At 49.6% G+C, this 20,102-nt stretch overlaps 1 protein-coding gene and 1 long non-coding RNA gene across 14 annotated transcripts in view; one reads left to right on the forward strand and one right to left on the reverse strand.

Moving 5' to 3' along the window:
* The window catches only part of FHIT (fragile histidine triad diadenosine triphosphatase), a 1,253,474-nt gene extending 1,246,552 nt beyond the window's left edge, over positions 1-6,922 (forward strand). For all 8 annotated transcript variants that reach the window (XM_031470657.2, XM_064496362.1, XM_010980945.3 and 5 more), the window contains one exon: positions 6,619-6,922. The gene's annotated coding sequence lies outside the window, so the exon portion shown is untranslated. The remainder of the gene's footprint in view (positions 1-6,618) is intronic.
* LOC105089813 (uncharacterized) overlaps positions 1-20,102 on the reverse strand; it is a 288,482-nt gene that overhangs the window by 57,924 nt on the left and 210,456 nt on the right. The window lies entirely within an intron of this gene.

Genomic DNA, 20,102 nt, shown 5'->3' on the forward strand with positions numbered 1-20,102 from the left:
ACAGTTTCAGCACATCTCCATTTAGACTAGTCCCCTTTTTTAGGGCTCATCAGTGACATGTAGCTGGTGGCTACCATGCTGGACACTGCAGCTGTAAAAAAAAAAAACCCTGATCTCTAGAGTTAAGTGGATCTGATCCTGCACTTACTGTGTGACCTTTTCCCAGCCGTAAACTGAGGTTATGATATCTACCCCATAGGGCTGAAGTGAAAACTAAATGAGTTTTCCATACATAAGACTGCACACCCCTTAGCACGGGAGCTGGCCAATAGATGCTCTGGACAGATGGCTCTCCGTTCTAACCTAGAAAAGAGAACTGCTGAGCCTTCCAGGCCTCTCTTCTCACTCCAGTTGAGCCTTTCGAGCCATAGCCTCTGTTCCCACTGTCTGCCGTGAGTGGGGAGGTCTCCAGTGGGAGACCTTGACCCTCGGACCATCAGTCTGAGCTTTGGTGGCTCCGTGAGCCTTCTGGCCCACCTGCAGGGCATGTTTATATGGCTCTGCAGATGCTCAGGGGTCCCTTCCGGACAAAATACCGATCGGTCCCCACAGTGGGCTATCAGCTATCTCTCCTATCAGCGGCACAGTCAGCTTCCATCTCCCTCCTGGGCACCTTTGGGCTGGAAGGGAGTTTAAACAGTATATAATTCAACCTTTTGCTCTACAAAAGAGGAAACTGTGGGCTAGAGAGTGGACAGAACTTGTCCCGGCACACACAGTGACCGGAGAGGCTGAAAACCGGACCTTCCGTATTTACAGTCTGTATCCGAACACACGGAGAGATGGAGCCGTGGAGATCCCGCTGTGCGGACAGCTGATGCCTCTGTGCGGCTGGTCTTTTCACAGCCGGCACTTCATTCTCAGCACTGGAAACTCTGGAAGAGCAGGGTGCTGCGAGACAGCCTCTATTCCCCACAGCCTTCAGCTGTGTTTTCTTGCCAGTTTTCAATCTTTGATCTTTTGGTGCCACATAAAACTTGACCATAATTCAGGTTCCCCTATTTGTGAGTAATTGAAGTAAACTCCAACTTATTTGACCACCGATTTCACAGCATTAAAATATAGCACTAAAAGTGTAATCTCTTTGTTTTGGATGAGAGGCTCCGCTTCAAGTAGTAGACTTTACCCGTTAGCCTGAGGACATTTGATATCATAATCTCAGCTCGCGCACAAGGCAAAAGAAACAGCCTTCTGTCAACCTCAGTACCTTTTAAATGGCAGAAAGGGAAAAAAAATATAATAACCATCGAGTTTTTCCATCTGCTGAACCCCGACAAACTCTCAACATGACGATGCTTGAGTATTTGTCTGTAATCCCTCAGCAAATACACCTTTTATTCAACCACAGGGTTGCACACACTCCAGACACAAGTGCCCTTAATTAAATAACACACTCAGCAAACTCTCAGAGCCATTAATTATCAAAGGTAGCCTGCTCCATGCCTGGCTCTAAAATTCTATTATAACAGGCGCACACAACTAGAGGGAAGGAGTATGCTGGAGGAAGGTCACCCTCAGAAGCACGCTAAGCAGCAGCTGTCAGACTAAGTAAATGACAAAGCACGCGGGCCTCTTAGCCCTTCCCTTGCCCCTCGGAGGGTCCGAAGGCAGGGAAAGCGTTGCACACTGGAGGGGCTTTCTTTTCTCAAAATCAGTTTCTCTCATGAAAGACACAAGTAAATATAAAGTAATCCTTTTTCATTTCGACTAAGTCTCAGGGAAAAGTAATATCAGCTGAAGATTTAGAGACAAATAAAGCCTGTTCTTCATACACTCTATCAGAAAGAGAAAACATTGTAGGGAGAGTCTTGCAAGGCACAAATGCAGGGAAGTGGAGGTCCAGGGGACAGACAGGGAGGATGGAAGCCTTACTGACTTCACGTGGGACACAGGAACCTGCCCAAGGAGCAGCCTGAGGTCCCAGGGGTGGGTAGGCTCTGTTCTGACTCCTCACTCCCACCACCAAGCCTCAGAGCCCCTGCAGTTTCCTTTGCCCGGACAGGATGGGATCAAAGAAGCGATAAGCCCTGCGGGGCCGCGGTACATCACTCACGGCTACAAGCACTGGCATCATCTGTCTTGTGCGTTCGCTGCTCTTCGCGTTTGATTTATCCCTTCAAAGACAAACCTGCCGGTGCTGGGTCTGTGGCCAGTCCACAAAGGACAGTCACGTGGTGAGCCCCAACCTCGCCGCAGGGCAGAGGTCTGCGTCTCCCCTCCTGAGTGGGCTGGCCATGCGGTGCCCGGAGCTGCTTTCTGTGCCCCTCTCAAGGTGGCAAATGCAGACGACTGGGAAACAGACCCGATTTAACCGGAAGTTAAATAACATTCCCTCCTCAGAGGAGGTTGTGTTATTAATCATCACGCATGACAAGTGATCAGAGAATAGTTTTGACTGAGAAAACTGTGCTGCGAAGTTGCCCGGCTCTCCCGAGTCCATCCTCACATCACTGGTTTCTGACCACTGCGCTCGGGGTAACCCCTTCCTGCCTCTAAATGAAAGGCTAATTGCATCGCCTCCGTTACTAACCAGAGCGGCTCTCTGATCCTTGCCATTTCTCCCCCAGCTTCTTTTTTACCCACATACTGTAAGAGATTGCCAACAGCGGCTTTTGTTGTCCCATTTTGGAGACCAGTTTATTAAGAAAAAGCTGAAATGTAGGGGTCAGAGGTGCCTGCCCTTAGAAAATTGCTCAACTTGTTTTTGGTGTGAGCAGAATGACTTTCCAAGACTGTCTGCCTGGGTCTGGAGCCTGCTACAAACTAAGACTTACTTAAAAAAAAAAAAAAAAAACCACACACAACGAAAAACAGCTGTTACAGAGGAGTTTTATGTTAGTATCTCAAGACTGTTTTGTGGATGAGTGTGGTTATTTTGTTTTAAAACCATTTCTGTGTCAGCCCTGGGATGGATGCAAAGCAGGTTATTTCAGTCATCCTTGTGGGCAAGAGGCACTGCCTTTGATGGGCAGTGCTTGTCCTGTCACGTGGCTCTGCTAAAACGGCAGAAGACAGACAGCCTCAGCAGAAGTTGGGTGTTTGCAACTGAAACCTCCTGAGACCTGCCTCCGGCATCTGGATTGCTTTGGGGCATTTTATCAGGAGCACACTTTGGAGCAGGATCGCGAGGGAGACGGGCTTGGTGGTCGTCACCTTCATGCCCAGTCATTCTCTGCCAGTGGCCCAGGCCACACTCCAGGCTGGCCGGATCAGAATCTCTGGGGGTAGGGTGGAGGTGTGGCGTTGTTTAGATCTCCCCAGGGGATTCCCACGGAGCAACCAAGGTGAGAAGCACCACCTGAAAGAACCAGGAAGCTAAGAAAACAGACCATTATCTCTCTCTCTCTAGAATAATCTGGCTGGGAGCTGACCACAGGCAGTCTAACTGGGTCGAATGTAAAAGGAACATTTGAGACCACAGAAGTTGGGGGCAGGGGTCCCAAAAGTTCCTTTCTGTGGTCCCCAATGTTCCTTTTACACTCTACCCGGTTAGACTGCCTGTGGTCAGCTCCCAGCCAGGTTCACCTACAGAGACAGAAGAGGCTGTCCTCTGCTGGGCCTCTAGGACTGCAGGAGGAATGGAGTTAAGACAGAGGAGCCTCCTTCATCGACACAGTCAATAAAAAGAGGTTGCCCTGAATGCGGTGCTGAGGGCAGCTGGATCTGTTGAAGACACAGGACTCTGCCCCATTTTTTTTGACGGAGAAAGACTTCCTGGAGCCTGGCGATGCCTGCATGCTTAAGGAGAAGTCAGCATGGTTCAGTTCATACCCTCAGTTGGATGCCTGGGTCCCTGTGTTTTCATCCAGTACTCACTAAATCATGACAACAAATTGCTCATCGACTTCACAGCCTTTCCTGAGGGTTTCAGGGAGATGGAGGAGAGGATTACAGCCCACACAGCAAATCTTACTCAAAACTTATTTAAATTTTTTTTTCCATCAGACTATTCTATTTTCCTTCCGAATTCAAAGCTCCCCTCTCCAAAGATCTCTTCTACTGTCTAGAGCCATGGGGCCTCCTTTCTGCCTTCATTCCTTACTCTGCAAAACAAGCGCCTGCTCTGAGCTTCAGGACACTCTCTGTCCCTCCTCCAGCACGGCCTCGAGGGGAGAGGGCAGTCTCAGTTCATCTGCACTCTGTTTATTAGGAAACAGAAATATTTGAAAAGCACGAGGGCAGAGGGATCGGTCAAACTTCAGACATTCCAGGCCCCTGTACCCGGAACTCCTGAAGCCTCCCCTGGCACCTGATTACCTACTGCCTTGCCTCCCCCTGTACGAAGTGTTTCCCCAAGGACTGGATGCGCCTCGAGGATGCCATCCTTTACCTCTTGGCACCCTCCTTAGAGCCGTCATCATACTTCCAAACACACATTTATCAAAAGCCCCCATAGCATTAAGAACACACTGCCTACAGGTGACATCACAGGGACCTGGAGACATGAGGGCACATAGTGTATGAGGTCCAGCCAGACGACAGGAGGATGAGGACGTTGCCCAGACGCGCCCTCCGTGATAGTGAGGCAGATCCAGTCCCTGTGTAGCTAAGCACCGACTCACTGGCTGTGCCACTGGTGGGCCTCTGTCGTCTGCCAGCCCCTGACGGACAGTGCAATGCAGAGAAAGGACTGATCGTGACAGTCGCAGAGGGTCACACGAGTGAGTTCCAGGCACTGCCCTAAGCCCTTTCCGTGCATTAACCTGCTCAGTTCTCCCCATGCCCCAGCCGGGCACGCTCCCATCACCGGGAGACGCACAGCCCGTGAGTGATGAGGCTGGACTTCAGACCCAGTCTCCTCGAAGCCCAACATGCCCCCTCACTGAGCCCTGTGCTTCCCACAAGCCTCCCAGCTGGCGGGGGAGGAGGAGCTGCTGCAGACGGAGCCTGAAGCAGCCAGGCAGCCCGCCTGCACGCCACAGCTGGGTGCGGGTGCGCCGCAGGAGCATCGGAAGCAGACTGACAGAAAGCCTGCTCCGGGGTGGACGGAGGCAGCCAGGGAGATTCAGAAATGACGGGGCTGGTGTCGGGAAGGGCGGGTGAAGGAAATAACCCGGGGCCGTGATGTGCAAAAGACCAAAAATAAAACCGAGGGAAACTTCTCCTAGGACATAAATCTGCCCCAGACAGCTGAGGCAGAGAAGAGGAAGGGCACATCCATTCTCAGCCTGCACAGATGCTTCCGACTCAGACTCAGTAACTGTTCAAGGACAAGGGCGATGATGGATGAGCGGGAGACGGCGCGCGTGTCCACACAAGATGGGTGGTGTCCGGAACAACAGGGGCCGACCCCAGTGTCACACAGATAATGAGACAGACCCCCTTCTCCGGGCTGTACATGCCCCTGACTTTCCACCCCTCGCTTCCAGACACCCAGGGACCTGGGCGGGAGTGGATCCCAAGCTATAATGTGAAGGCAGAAGCAGAAGTGATTAAGGCTTCTGTGTTCTGGATTCCAGCAGGGAGATTTAATTCCAAAGGGATGCCCTGCCTGCCCTTTGCTCTCTGACCTTGTTATGAACTTACAGAAAAAGTGGAGTACTAGACTCACTAAAAACTCACCCCAGGTACCAGAGGCTGAAGTGCGTGCCGGTGGGTCCTCAGCCGGTGGGGCTGAATGGGCTGGCGCAGGAAGCTGGGTCTTTGCACCTCAGCCCCCGCGGCACCCGCCCCTCACGCCTCCTCAGAGACCTGTCAGTCTTCCCCAAACTGTACGAAATCTAGCCCGTAAAATTCTCTTTTGTCCGCTCCTGTTTAATGTTCTCTTTCCTGCAATGGTCTGTCCTTCCCAGTGTCCTCCGAGCAGGTCGCCCTGGCCAGCCCAGCCCCTGACCGCACTGGTACTGGTCCCAGTAACTAAGGCCCAGAAGCCCAGGCTCTGACAGGGTCTCCCTTGGGGTAAAGAGATGGTTTCAGGGCTATGAAACTGCATTTCTACAACCTAGGAATTATCTTTTTTTTTTTTTTCCAAATAAGATTAAAGGGCTTCCCTGCACTTTCCTATTTTGTGAGTAAAAATTATTTGTTGTAAGCCTGGCTGAAATCCTTCAGGTAACTTGGCCTTGAAGCAAAGCTGATTCTGCCTGCTACACACTGCTCAGTCATCCTCCCAGTCCAGGGCTGGGGCGCCTCCGACTCACGGGGTGAGCTTGTCAACAAGCACAGATTCCCGGCTTTCTCTCCAGGCCTGCCAGTTCAGAATGTGGGGGGCAGAATGCAAAAATCTGTGTTTTTAACAAGCTCACCAGGTACTTCTGCTAATGGCTGTGTTTGAGAACCTGTTCTTACGTAATTAAAGGTCTGACTTGGCTTCAGTGTGTATGTAAGATGTGTGTCCACAAAACGGAATCTTAAGAGACCACGCAGCTGACCTCGGGGGCCGGGGCTGAGGGCAGAAGCCATGGGCCATGCGGGATCCAGGGAGCACGGGCATCAGCAGGGCTGGCACCCACCTGCTTCACATCATCTGCCCAGGACAGGAGTCTCCGTGGCTCCTTGTAAAATGCTAATGGCGATCTAACGGATTAGCAGTAAGCAAACTGACATTTTGTTTACTGCCATGATTCAAAAAAGCTATTGGTTCTAACTAAATGTCTGGTTTTATGTTGTCATTTCCAGGCATGAAAGAACTGGAACAGATCCTAGAGCGTGAGGAAATGGGCCTCGTGCTCTCGGACCCCGCGGCACTGGAGATGAAGCTGAGCAGCCTTTATGAGCTCCTACAGTTCCACAACCTTCCGCAAAGCATTTTATTACACTTGTGGAAGCCACTGGGGTTATGTTTCAATCACAGTGACTGACAGGCCACCTTCAAAACAACGGCGCCGACAGCCCGTCCACACTTCCTTGGCTGTGTACTTAGAATAGAACCTTTTCTAAATTGTCCCTTGGCCTGGAAAGGAATAAAATGATAGTTAAAATATTTATCTTGCATGTCAGCTAACTTAAAAATTGATATTTGGGGACCTCTGAAAGGCACAACTGAGGAAGTTGATCTCTCAGATCTACCCGGGCTTCTTGTAAACCAAAGGTTGGTTAAGGCTGAGCTAAGATTTAGAGAGTTTCCATCGCGGTGGGGGAGGTAACAGGACGAGACATGGACAGTCTTCCCTGGGTTGTGTTCTCCTCCTGCCTTGGGTGCAGAGAGGCAGAGCCAGAAGAGCTTACGTCGGCAAAATTAGCTTCCGGAAACTAATAAGCATGCAAGGCAGAGACTGGACAGCTCGGACCAGGCTGTTGCAGGGGTAGGAACGTAAGGAAAAGAATGGAAAAGCTCTCGGCGTTGGTCTAGGAAGCAGGCGCCTTGCCCGTAACAGTGCGTTTCCTTAAGAAAGGATGACAGAAGGGGGCTCTTCCTTTCCTCTGGGAGATTAGTCAAACAGGGGATTAGGGTTTATAGAGAAAAGTGAAACACACCAATAGCACTGCTACACAGAACCAAAAGCAGGATTTTTCTTTTTCACAAAAAGCCTCCTGGAGAATCTCTTTGGGCTTACGGGCGACTCCCTGACCCCAGCACCATCACAGACATGCGGTGTGCAGTTCCCTGTGACTGCCACACCAAGTCCCCACAAACGCAGTGCCTTACAGCCACAGAGGTGTGTTCTCACACAGTGCCGGGGGCCAGACGTCCAAACTCTGGCCAGGCCGCGCTCCCTGCCGAGGCTCGGGGGGGACCCCTCCCAGCTGCTGGTGGCTGCTGGCACACCTGCAGCTCCTTGGCCTCATTCTGCGCTCTGCCTCTCTCTTCACACCCGTCCTTTCTCTCTGTGTGTCTCTCCTCGCTGCCTCTCTAAGAAGGACACTTGTTATTGGATTTAGGGACCATGCAGATAATCCAAAATGATACCCTTGAGATCTTAATATCCTTAACTTCATTACACCCACAAAGCCGCTTTTTCAAAGTAACATTTACAGGACCCAGGGATTTGACATGGACATGTATCTTTTGAGGGGGGCACCACTGAGCCCACTACTTAGGGCATTTGGCCTTTGACAGTTTCTGATACAACATAAGCCAAGAGACTGAGTATGACTGAACTGCATCTTGTTTCCAGTCTTCTTCTATGTCTGCCAAAGCCTGGTTTATTGCCAGTTGTTAGCAATGCCTTCTTGAGACTGAGAAGCCTCTGGTTCCCAAGCCTGGTCTGGGATGCTTCTTTCTTAGCTGAAGGGGAAAGCACCACAGTCTGAACAGGATGCGTTCAGAAGGTAAAATGCCAGGAAGGAAAAATGGCAACTACTGATGAGTTCCCCCAGCTCAAGGGGGGCCGATTTGTGGTCCAAAGAAGAGCCCTAAAGATACCAACTTCTCTTATTCCCAGCATGTCAAACATTGATTCCATCTCGGTTTCAATAGCAAATGTCACCAGAAGCCCTGCCCCCTGCCTTTAGGGCTAATTCCACATTTTACTCATTGGCTTTCAGTCAAAGAAGGGAATGAGCGCTGAGTCCCTGAGGAACCAGCTGAGTCAGAGGACAGGCCTACCTGCAATTTTGTTTTCCATTTTGCAGTTCACACCCACAGGAGCCTCATTTCCACCTGCCCTCCCATGGACTCCCTCACCTCCGTGTCTTCCTGTCACTCCGCCACGGCTTGGAGGCTGTGGGGGCAGAAGGGCAGCCCCAGGAGCCCAGGCTTGGCTGGAAGGCATGGTAACCCAACAGGGACTGTTTATTGTGCCTTTTAAGAGATGTTACAAAGCCGAGAACTAAAAAAGCCTACTGGTCCAAATAAAGTACAAACACTACTATTACTCCATTTGCTAAGGTGGGTCTGGTCTGCATGGAAATGATACAAAAAGCAATGGGAAACAGTGCTTAGGTCAGAACAGCGTCCCGAGCAGAAGCCGCCTTTTCCCTCTCTGATTTCTTCTTGGGCCCAAATACCACTAGGGTGTTGCTGTGTTGCTCAAGAGCTGGAGGGCTGCTAGTTTTACGCTAAACAGTGGACGACTGTACTTGGGGAGGGGGGCACTTCCAGCCCTGAGCTTGTCACACAGAACAGCTCAGCAGCTACTCTGTGCGTTGACAGCATTCCCCAGGAAGGGGTCTGCTGATGATCTTTGAGGACTCACTTTTCAGGCTCTGTTGTTCCACTTGCAATCAAAACCCAAACAGTGGAAGCGAATGATACTCTGTCTTTGGCAAGGAGCTTGAAAGGACCTTTCCCCCATGGTTGTCTTCACCACACTGAACCCAAATTACAGAATAACACTTCTTACACCCCATCAGTTCTTTCAGACGGTGAGAAGGAGCTGTGTATTTCCTGGAACAGAAACCTTTCCCATCGAATTCTTCTCTGTGTCCAAGCTTGAAACTAAGGTCTGGGCGAGGGCCTCCTTTCCCTGATGGTCTGTGTCTGTTGATACCTGCCCAACTTAATGGTGAAAGAAGGAAACTAACTTTTGGCGTATATTTATTGTAGACAGATACATTTGCAAATGTTACTTAATGCACACAAGGTCCCTATACAATACAGATGCAAATTTAGGCTCCGAAAGGCAACTTGCTCACAAGGTCACAAAGTTGTTAGTAAGGGGATTTGGGATCAAATCAGGTCCGATTCCCAAAAACTATACTCTTTGGAGAAGAATTACTAACCAAGGACTTTCAGCAAATATGATAAACACCATTTTCAGTTTCTCTCCTGAGCTGTCCGTTGAGTTGACCGGTTGGTCCGTTGCAGTGATGTTCACAGGGAGAGGGGGAGGCACAGGTAAGGAAAGGCAGGGAACCCCCACACCTTCTCAAGAGGAGAGCATCCCTTTAATCACATAAATGAAGGCAACTAACGGCATTTCTGCAACTTAATAACACACGGGAAAGGTGTTGCCAAAAATGCTTATTATGTCTGTGAGGCAAATGTGTTAACCAAAAGGTTAATGATTACCTAGTCTAGAGAAAAAAGAAGGTAAAACAATTAACCTGTAATTACTCAGTTAAAGGGATTGAAAATACATCAGTCCCACTGGAACAGCCACCACCACCAACCCTCAAGCATGGCCACACGCTTGCTGTTCATTTCAGTTCTCGAGTCACTGTGATCACCTACTGTGCATTAGACTTGGAGGCTATGGACTCAGCGCCAAAAGTGCTGTGGCCCCTGAGGATAGCTGGAAAGCGGAGTGCCTGTGGGTTGCAGAAGGCAAGGCAATGGGAGGAGCAGGGCTAGATTCTCAGTAAGAACATACGCCCAATTCTTGGCACCCAGAGGACTTTCCTAAGTCTGTTTTTCTTCCTCCTCCTCCTCCTGACAGACACCACTTACAGTACATCTTTGTACCAAGAGCCACGCAGGCATTTTCAAAGAATTATTTCATATAAGCCTCACAAAAATCAAACAATCTTCATTCTTTCCTCCCTCCCTTCCCTTTTCTTTTATTTAACACTTATTCAACACCTCTCGTGTGCCCAGTATTGTCTGTACAGGAGCCAGTGCTTCGATGCTGAGCAAAAAGGTCTGGAAGTAACTATTACCCTCCTTCTGCAGAGGAGGAGCCTGGAGTTTAGAAGTCTGACTTGCTTAAGGTCCCACATTGGTAAGAACGTGAATCCACGTACTGACGCTGGGGCTTTGCCTCCAAGCCAAGCTCTTTCTCAGGGGGGCAGGAGGAGAGGGCACAAGAGATGCCCTATGGCTAACTGCGGCTTTTCCCTGCAGACCAGGACCAGTCAACACCCCTGCTTTCTCCAGGTCAAAAGTAGCTGGGGAAACTCAATCTACGCTACTAAGGTTCAAACTTCATCAAGTCAAAGAGCATTTACTAAGTATGCTCCGTGTGTCCATCCTGGGCGAGCCCTCCATCCTGGGCGAGCCCTCTGTCCTGGACCCTCCATTCGCCCTGGAAATGCCCCACCGTCCTCCCACATGTCTGACAGTATGGCAGCATTCTGGTCACTCTGAGCAGTCTGTCCAGTCTCCCTGGCCTGGGGTGAACATCTCCCTGTCCCACACTGTTTCTAAGGAAGGCTCTGGAATATTACTCCCAGACCCTGGACGAGCCCCATGCTGCTGGGCCAAGATCACACACTCTAGTAAGCAGACTTCCCACCAGGTGGCTGAGGGTGTCTTTGCCCACCTTTCTGATTTTCTCTCCTGTCCTTCCCTTTTTTTTTTCCTCTTTTTCCCCCTTTCCTCTTTTTTCTTCTCTCTACCAGAAGGTAAGCCCACAAAAACAAGTCCATGATCTGAAGAGACAGTCTAAAGCACTGGTTCGCAAGCTTTAACCTCCGTCAGTGTCACCAGGAGGGCGTGCAGAACTGACTGCAAGGCCCCACCTGCAGAGTTTCGGATTCTGGAGGTCTGGAGTAGGGCAGGGCCCGACATCGTCCCAGGTGAGGCTGGCACTGGCGCGTCAGGGCCCACACTTTGAAAACCACTGGCCTAAAGGGATGATTTTTTTTTTCTATAAATAAGCAGAATTTGTTCTCAGTGCAGAATCCAGCTTGTCTTCTAGGCCCTGCATTTAACGGAGCTTAGTCTAGAGGTAATGAATTTCAAGTTAAATCCAATCAGGCCACTCAAGCATCTCCAGCAGGTTTTTAGAGTTATTTAACATCGCAGAAGACTTCTTGTCCTGGCTGATTACGTGATTAGTTTAGATCGATAGTAGATGAACAGAGGGAAGGTGGGGCAGCTGCAGCTCACCGCCAGCTTAATAAAATGGTGCTAACTTCAGTCAAGAGGAGTAACATGGGTTTAAAGCTGGGCTTAGCTACTGAAGACATCAATGTTTCTATCTTAAGGGGAAAGAAGCCCACTCCTGCTGTAGCTGGATGTGCTTACGCAAAAGGACTCTTACGAATGCGTGATTTGCTTGGCTTGCCCGGTCAGGGAACTCCAACAGAAGGCGAGGGTGCCATTTTGAATGAGTGACATTCACATCTGCCTCCCGCAAGAGTGAATATCCGGCATCCCAGGGTCTGGGAAGGCAGCCGCACTCAAAAACCCCACTGTGGTCACTCTACCGTTCAAAATTAAGGTACGACAGCCGTGTTATCTCTGTAGCTTTGGAAGTTTGTATCAGCCTGTGTGTCTCGCATTTTCCCGGAGAAGGGACTGGCAAGGGATTAGCATTCATTGTGTATCCACCACGGACAACTGACTTTTAGAGGCAGGTACTACCAGTCTGACTCACAAACAGGGAGAGATGACAATGGTGATGATCAGAGCACCCACCACTAAGCACTTAACCATGAAATTATGTTCTAGGCATGTTTTCTAGGTATGCTCTATTTTTCACTCAATCAATCTCCCCAACAACCCTATCGGTAACTTCTACTATTATCCCATTGTACAGATAAGAAAACTGCAGCACAAGGATGTGTAACTTGCCTGTGGTTACCCAATTAATAAGTGCCAGAGCTCGGATATGAACCCAGGTGGTGTGAATCCAGAATCTATGATGACACTTTTCCTGGCTGAGAAGCAAACCTGAGTTGACCAAACTCTGAAGTCCCATCTCCCCACTGCCCTGACCTGATATCCCAGGGAAAGAGCCTGGTGGGGCTATTTCATTCACAACTAATGCGAAAATATTCCCCAGCACCATCTCTTCATCCCACTGGAGAGCTGGGCTTTGCATATTTGTCAAGACTCACCAATGGATGCATGGAGCCAACTGGCTTCAAGAGACAGTGGCTCCACCTTGAAAATAAAGAGGGAAGGGACAATACTGCACCAAGTGCAGTCTCCCCTAACTTCAATCCTCTGCAGCCTCCCCAGCCTTCACCATGTTTGCCTTATCTACGTAATACCTAGGTATTACTTCCTTTTACTCACTTCTCATTGTTACATGTGTATAAGGAAACTTAAAATCACTGCAGCAAACGGACAACCAGTGCCCTCGCCATAAATAGAAGCTACCCAGAAGGATGAATATAAAGTTACGGAATTCCAACAACCAGCTGCTGAGAGCCCTGCCTCGGAGGCCTGGCTTCTCACTTCATCAGAAAGGGACGCTAGGACGTGTTAGTGAGGTGTTAAGACACACAGGCAGCCGGAGTCCTGCCCCTTGAGGACTGAAAGACAGTGGACAGAGAGGAACTTCTCACCTGGTGATCTGATGGGTTTGGGATGCTTTGTCCACTGGCCCCTGAGAATCCCCTGCCGCCCCTGGCACACGACAGCCCCAGCTGGGGGGCGCCCGGCGGAGCCCCGTCAGCCCAAATGAGGCTTCTCGGCGGCTTTCCCTGCAACAGGCGCATCTTGAAAAGGAGAAAAGTTATCTCGGGTTCAGGTGCCTCGGGGAAACAAGGCAAAATAATCAAGGCGAGAAAAATGATTACACTGTCAAAGGAGCCGACGAAACTTCCAACGGTAATAGTGATCATGGAGGAGTTTCTCCTTTGAACAGAAATGCCTTTGATAGCGCCTGCCTCCGTTCTCCTGTTATTTTGTTGCAAGAATGAATAAGCAGGAAGAAACAAATGGGCACTTCTGTGTTTTACCAGAATCTGCTGTGGAAGAAAAGTGATGGCCCAAATCCAAAGGGGGGAAAAATCTCTAAATTTTCATATCCATCTAAAGAAGGAGAAAGGAAGAGAGAAGGAAGGGGGAACAGGGAGCCAGAGAAATAAATCCAGCAAGAGGGTTGGGTAACACGCCCCTGTAACCCCGTGGGGCCTTCCCAGGACAGACCCTGCCCCATGTCCTCTGCTGGAGCTCCTCGCTGAAGTACCCAGAGAGAGGGGTGCCATGTGTATCTCCTGAGCTTTTCAGGTGCTAAAAACCACCCTGTTATGGGAGTTAATAAATGCACTTAAACAGCTACTAAGCAGGTGAGAGGAGAGAAAGGAATAAGTAATTAAAACAGATAAAGGAATAACCAGACCAATGTGTATGACACTACTGATAAATAAAATGACTCAACCCCACTTACCCTGAGGGCCAGGACCCCAGCCTGCATTCCCACCACCACTACCATTCTCTGGATCTAATTCTGTGGTTTAATTGTCCAGGGTTCTGCCCCCAGGGAGCCGTGAGTATCTGGTGATGACTGTGCTTCCTCTAGAATGCTCGTATCAGAAGGAAAGAAATGAAAACAGAAATGTGTCATGTCACCGTCTTGATGTTTCCAGGATCCGCAGCTGACTGACAGAAAAGTCCCCACAGAAGCCAATTCTGAAGTGTCTCACTGGTTTGAGTTTTCATGCCAGAGGCCATGGCGACAAAAGGAAGTGAGTCAATGGAACCAGATGCCCTGTAGCTTTTTACTGCAGATGAGAGCGGGGAATCCAGCAGGGCTCTCCTTACAAGTGTGAAACAGTGCTCCTTGTATCTCTCACCCTCTCTAAAAAGCTTTCTTACAATGTCTCACTTTCCTCCTTTGTGCTTTAATATTGGACCCTACGTTCCCTGGGATCTTAGAGGCCTGAATTCCCATTGTAGGCGTCTGACTTTTGTTGCTACATGCCACCGTGCTCTTTTGGAGACAGAACAGGATTGAAAGCTGGTCCATGGACCCAGAGCCTTCCCTGCCGTGTCTGACGCTGCATAACTGCTACAGACGGCAGGCCAGGCTTGACTCCTTCACCCGAGAGTCAGGAGCCACGTCAGAAGAGCTGACCTAAGGGTTCCTGAGGCCACAGCCCAGCGCTGTCCCCGGGCCAGGCTCTGGGTGCAATTCTTCCCATCCGTTCTCTCGTTTGATCTTTACAACTACCCTCTTAGGTTTCCTTCAGCCCACCGAACAGATGAGGAGAACCTAGCTCGCAGAGGTGGAGTGATTTCTCCAACATAACAGAGCAAGTAAGTGGCAGAGGCTGGGTGTGAGCCTGGCCCCAGGGGACTCCAAAGCCTGAGACTGTCATCAGAGGGCCTGGAGGAGTCAAAAGGAGTGAGCTTTTAGGGACAGGGTCAGCAAACTGCGGCTCACTGGCTGAATCTGGCTACCCACCTTTTTGTGAAAAAAAAAAAAAATTAACACAATATGACCAGACCTGTCATTTCTATACTGGCAATGCATTCCCTCCACAATGACAGAAGTGAGCTGTGACAAAGAACTTATGGCCCACAGAGCCAAACACAGGCACGACAGGCCCTTAAAAGAAAAGCTCTGCCAACCTGCATTTAGAACATCGACCCTGGGATTCAGTCTGGCTTAAGCATCACTTCCCCTGGCAGCTGTGTGCTCTCCAGCTGTTCTCATCTGAGACTTGAGGATCCCGGGAGCACTGGCCTGGGTGAGGCTTCAGTGAGGCAAGGGTGAGACACTGCATTCCAGCAGCGAGCACAGTGGTTGGTACTTAGCAGGCACCTAAGGAAACAGCCTCTTTCTTGCCCCACAAGACAATGGGACATCCCAGTGCAGCAGGAGCATGTGCCAGGGCCGGTTAGAGGACAAAGGGGCATGACTGCAGCCCTGGTTGGGGGCATAAAGGGTGAGGACTCACGCAAGCCATCAAACCAGCCTTTCTGGAAGGTGTGGGGCTCTGGTAGCTGCCCCATCAGAGCAACCCAACCCCTTCTTTGCCAGACCCTCCCAGGCACCCACTTCCTGGAGCTGGGCTCTAGGAATCAAGGTCAATCTGAGTTGTTCTTTACACAGGACACTGTCCCATCCCACCCCCCACCAGCCCAACATAAAAAAAATGGCTGTAAAAAAATTAAATGGCTCATCCAGGAGTCTGTTATCTCACTGATGTGTCAAGGACTCGCATGCATAACTCCTCCTGACGCCAATGAGAGCAGAGCAAATATAGATTGATTTTCTTTACTGCAAAGGTCAAAAGTAAGTTTGTTTATCCTCTGTATTTGAAAGTTATCAATGATGATTAAACTGAGGGAGGAGCTGAATGAGACATGCTGAATGCATTTTTATGCCAGCTTCCTTTTCTTCTTCTTACAGCCTGAAGACTGTCTTGAAAAGAAACCACAGGGCTCCAGTTGGCTTCAATGGTGTCCACCCAGGGGCCCTCTGTGATTATGCTGACAAGTAATAACAACAATCTGATACTTATCTCTTAGCACAGCCCAGGGTTTTCTCCCACTGAAAATTACCTCCCGTTAAAGTAAACGTAGTGCAGGCACCGTGCAGCATGAGAGACAGCCCAGAGTTACAAGGAAGAAACTCATTATGTGAATGTGTTCTCCTCAACACCATCAGTTTCCCACCCTAAGGTATTCTAGCCAGTGAGCTCAGTGATATATTGAAGGCTTAACTCAACTTCATTCATTAACTGGAGCTAAATGCTAACATGCACTGTACCAGCTTCCAGCACAAATTAGCATCCATAATAAAGCATATAATTAGCCACATACGCAAATGCTCTCCACGATGAATAACCCACCCCCCTCCCCACCCCCAAAGCCCCGGGGCTGCTCTTTGATTTCCCTGAGATGGGTCTGTGACAGTAGCCTGGTTCCCAAAAGTCTCTCGTCCATCAGCAAAATGAGCATCTGAATTGACAAGGTTCTGGACAAATTCACCCAAAGTCAATAACGGAAGGTCAAGGAGAGTTATCTGCTTTCCTGTGGTAGGAAAGGCCCAAAGGGAGTTAAGCTCAAAATCAGGGTAGAAGTGGAAATAAAATGCAAAGTTCTCCCAGTCACCTGCACTGGAGCCCTGGTCAGTGACCACTAAGAGCCCGTGGTAAAACCAGTACGGGCACGGACATTCCCAGAAATGTCTCGCCTCATCATGACCCCTGCATCTGGGTGGCTGGCTGCTTACAAAGGACTTGCAGACCTGCCACCCCCTGGCTGAGAGGTTAGAGGATTTGCCCTGAAAGGTAGCAGAAGGTGCCACCCCAAAATATGTCATGCTGGCACGTGGAGCTGAAGGCAATAAACACCCAGCAGACTCAGGAAAAGCTTTCCACCTCCCCCTTAACTGCCTAAAAGAATTTAGACCAGGGGACTATACCAGGAAGAGAGCTATTACCAGAGATCACTTTTTAACCTGAGAGACTTATCTGCTGGGCAGGGCGACCTTTGTTTTCCAAACATCTCTCCTCACCTTCCTCCCCCCTTTGAAGCCCCAGGCCCCTACCCCGTCCCTTGCTCAGGATGGCATATGAGCCTTGTGCGTCTGGCTGCCTTTGAGTCTCATGTCTTTGTGGGGGTCACGTGCACACACGTAATTCCATTTTTTCCTCATGTTAATCTGTTTTTTATTACAGAAAGGTCTCTACCCACAAACTGTAAGAAGAGAGGGAAAATTATTTTTCCTCCTCTACAGCCCAAAGGTACGTAAGAGGCAAAGACTGAATCTGAGCCTAAAACTCCAAATATGGTTCCCTTCAGATCAAACCCTGACTGAGCACCTCCTGTGCTACCCTCTGGGGACCCCTCCCACCCAAATCCATCACCTCCTTTCAGCTTCCCCCTCCGTCTTTCCAGCCGTCACTCCATTCTTACTCCTCCACCACCACCCTGGGCCAAACCACCATCACACCTCTGGAATGATTTTGGTGACAGCTTCCCATCCCCTTCTCCCAGCTTCTAATCTCCTTCTCATTTATTCTCCACACACGAGCCAGATTCTCACTAAAAGTCAGCCAGGAGCCCATCACTTCCTACCTGAAACCTGATCATGGTCCCTACTGTACACAGAATAGGAGCCGAACGCTGGTCCCTGGCCCACAAGCCTCTCTCGGGTCCCGCCCCACCTGTTTCTCTGACATTGCCCTTCCCATTCCTCCCCAAGCTGGCTTTCCCTTTTCACAATCTCGGATATACCAAGTTCTCTCCTGCCACAGTGCCTTGACATCTGCAGTTTTCCTCTGCCTGGAACGCCCTTCTCCTGACTCCTGTTGTAGGTGGTTCTCCCCTCGAGATTCAAATCCTCAGCTAAAACACCGCCTCCTCTGCCCACAGTCTGGGGTGGGGGGTGCTCCTCCGCAGAACGCGTCGCATCAGCCTCTTGTTCATTTCATCCCTCCCTCTTGTCATGCTCAGCAAGCATCCTGTTGATTTGTTTCCTCCATCTCCCTCACTAGAAGGCAAGCTTCGTGAGGACAATGGACTGACTCTTTTATCTGTGCTGCATCCACAGCACTTACCAAAGGGAAACACAGTAAACGGTGAATAAGAATCTGCTGACTGGATCAATGACGAAGTGAAGACCTCACAATCCCGTGGCAGTGCAGCACCCTCACTCCCCCACTGCTGCCGTCACACACAAAGCGGGACTCAGACTCTGAGCAAGTGACTCCTCCTGCAGGACACAGCAAGTGCCTGGCGGAACTGAAAAACAAGTATCCCCATGCCTTTTCCCCAGGACTGCACCCACACTCAGTAGGATATCCATTAAGCAGACAAGCCCCCGGGCAGTGGGAGATATCCGATCAACCATTCTTTACTTGCAAAGGAAACCTCAAGGGTCCCCAGTGCAATGGGCAGACCAAGGAAAGAGGCTGACAGAGGGAGAATGTGAAGGTATAAAAAGATGTGCTCTTTACGGTAAAGGTGGTTCTAGAATTCATTTTTGGGCTTCTCCAAAGGGCAAGCCTTGCGAATATCCAGATCTACTGAAGAGGTGTCCCCAGAGGTCCTATTCAGGGACTCTTTACTGAACCAACTACTTTGTAAGCTTGAAGGAACTTGCAAAAGAGGCTCCTCTTAATTTCCCTGCTCTGGAAGCATTGCTTTTTCTTTAGCTGAGAGCACAGGTTCTGAAAGCTTATCACTGCGGGCTCTGGGCCCAGGGATCTGAAAACCCTTCACTCCAGGACACAAGGCCAAATCGAGAGCTTCGCCTTCTGGACTGCTGCCCCTCGAGCCCTACCCGCCAATGGAGTGCATTCTGTCCAACTGAGAGGTCACGCCCCCACCCCTCCCCTACCCCTTTGCACCACTTGGGCCAGTTTTGTGGAAGCCAGCTTGAAAAAGATCCCCCAAGTCCTAAGTAGGATGTACTGTTCAGGTTTCCCTGTGGTCAAACCTCCCTAAGCTCTGGCAGGCCACCAATGGGCAGAGGTTTTGTTCAAGACTTTGTACAGGGGTTCTGGCTGGCTCCTCCATCTTTCTTCAACTTTTGTTCATTTTATTTACATGTTTTCAAAGTATATGTTTGGAGAGAACTTAGATACCTTAAATACAGTATTGTTTGTTTGTTTGTTTGTTTTTTCACAAAGGCAGTAAAACGCTGATAGACAGTGATACCAGGATCTCTAACCAGGATCTTTCCAACAAGTGCTGGTGGCTGCAGCGACTACAATGGAAAAACAAGGAACGGGCGTCTTCAACAGGACCTGGCCAGGAGCGGGGCTGATGTGCGGTCTGTGGCAGAGACGTGGGACAGCTCAGCTAGGAAAAGGAGGATTTTGGAAAACGTAGTTTATTGCTCCAGTGGCGAGAGCAGTGACTCTGACAGACACTTGAAACCTGACGTGGCAGTTTTGAGCTCTGAGATGTTCAGAAGAGTTTCCACGGGATGCAGTGACTGAATTGGGTGCGTATGTGTGATGTGCTGTGGTCTTTTTAGAACTGTTTATTTTAAGCCTGTTTCCCTTCACATGGCAAATAAATACATAAAACCAGCTTGCGAGCACCAGGAGGGCTCCACAGACAAGGAGGTGTCGATTTTTCTGTGTAGGGATGTTGCCTAGAACAAGGTCAGGAAACGAACCTCCGCTTACTTGGAGGTTTGATTACAGCCTTCTGGACAGCCCTGAAGGCAAGAAGGTAAGACTATTTTTTTTTCAAAAATTATTTGGCTACTGTGCATTAAGAACTGTTTTAAAGCTCCCATGCCTCCCCCTGCAGTGAGCTGCTTTTCCGTGGGTACTTGGTCTCCTGTGCATGATAAGTAAGTAGGTCTGAGGAAGGCGCTGCTGAATATATTCATTTAAAACAGTCTCTGCACTGATGGCTGAGAAATTTCCAAGGGACTGTTGCACTACAGTGCTCTGCATAATTGAACACTGTGTCTACAAATAAGACTAATAACCATAGTTGTCCAAATGATTACCATACCATAGATCATAATCGTCTACTGGAAATGCTTCTCACGGGGAGACTTTTTTTCAAGGTTAGTCAATCTTGCACGGACAGCCGCCCACACGTTGGAATGGCCATTCACTTCTCTCTTGGTCATTTTCCTACTTCCCTCTGTTCTTGACCAAATTACCCCACTTACAAAAAGTGGAAATGGGAC

The sequence above is a fragment of the Camelus dromedarius genome, chromosome 17, assembly GCF_036321535.1.
Source record: "Camelus dromedarius isolate mCamDro1 chromosome 17, mCamDro1.pat, whole genome shotgun sequence".
Classification (NCBI taxonomy): domain Eukaryota; kingdom Metazoa; phylum Chordata; class Mammalia; order Artiodactyla; family Camelidae; genus Camelus; species Camelus dromedarius.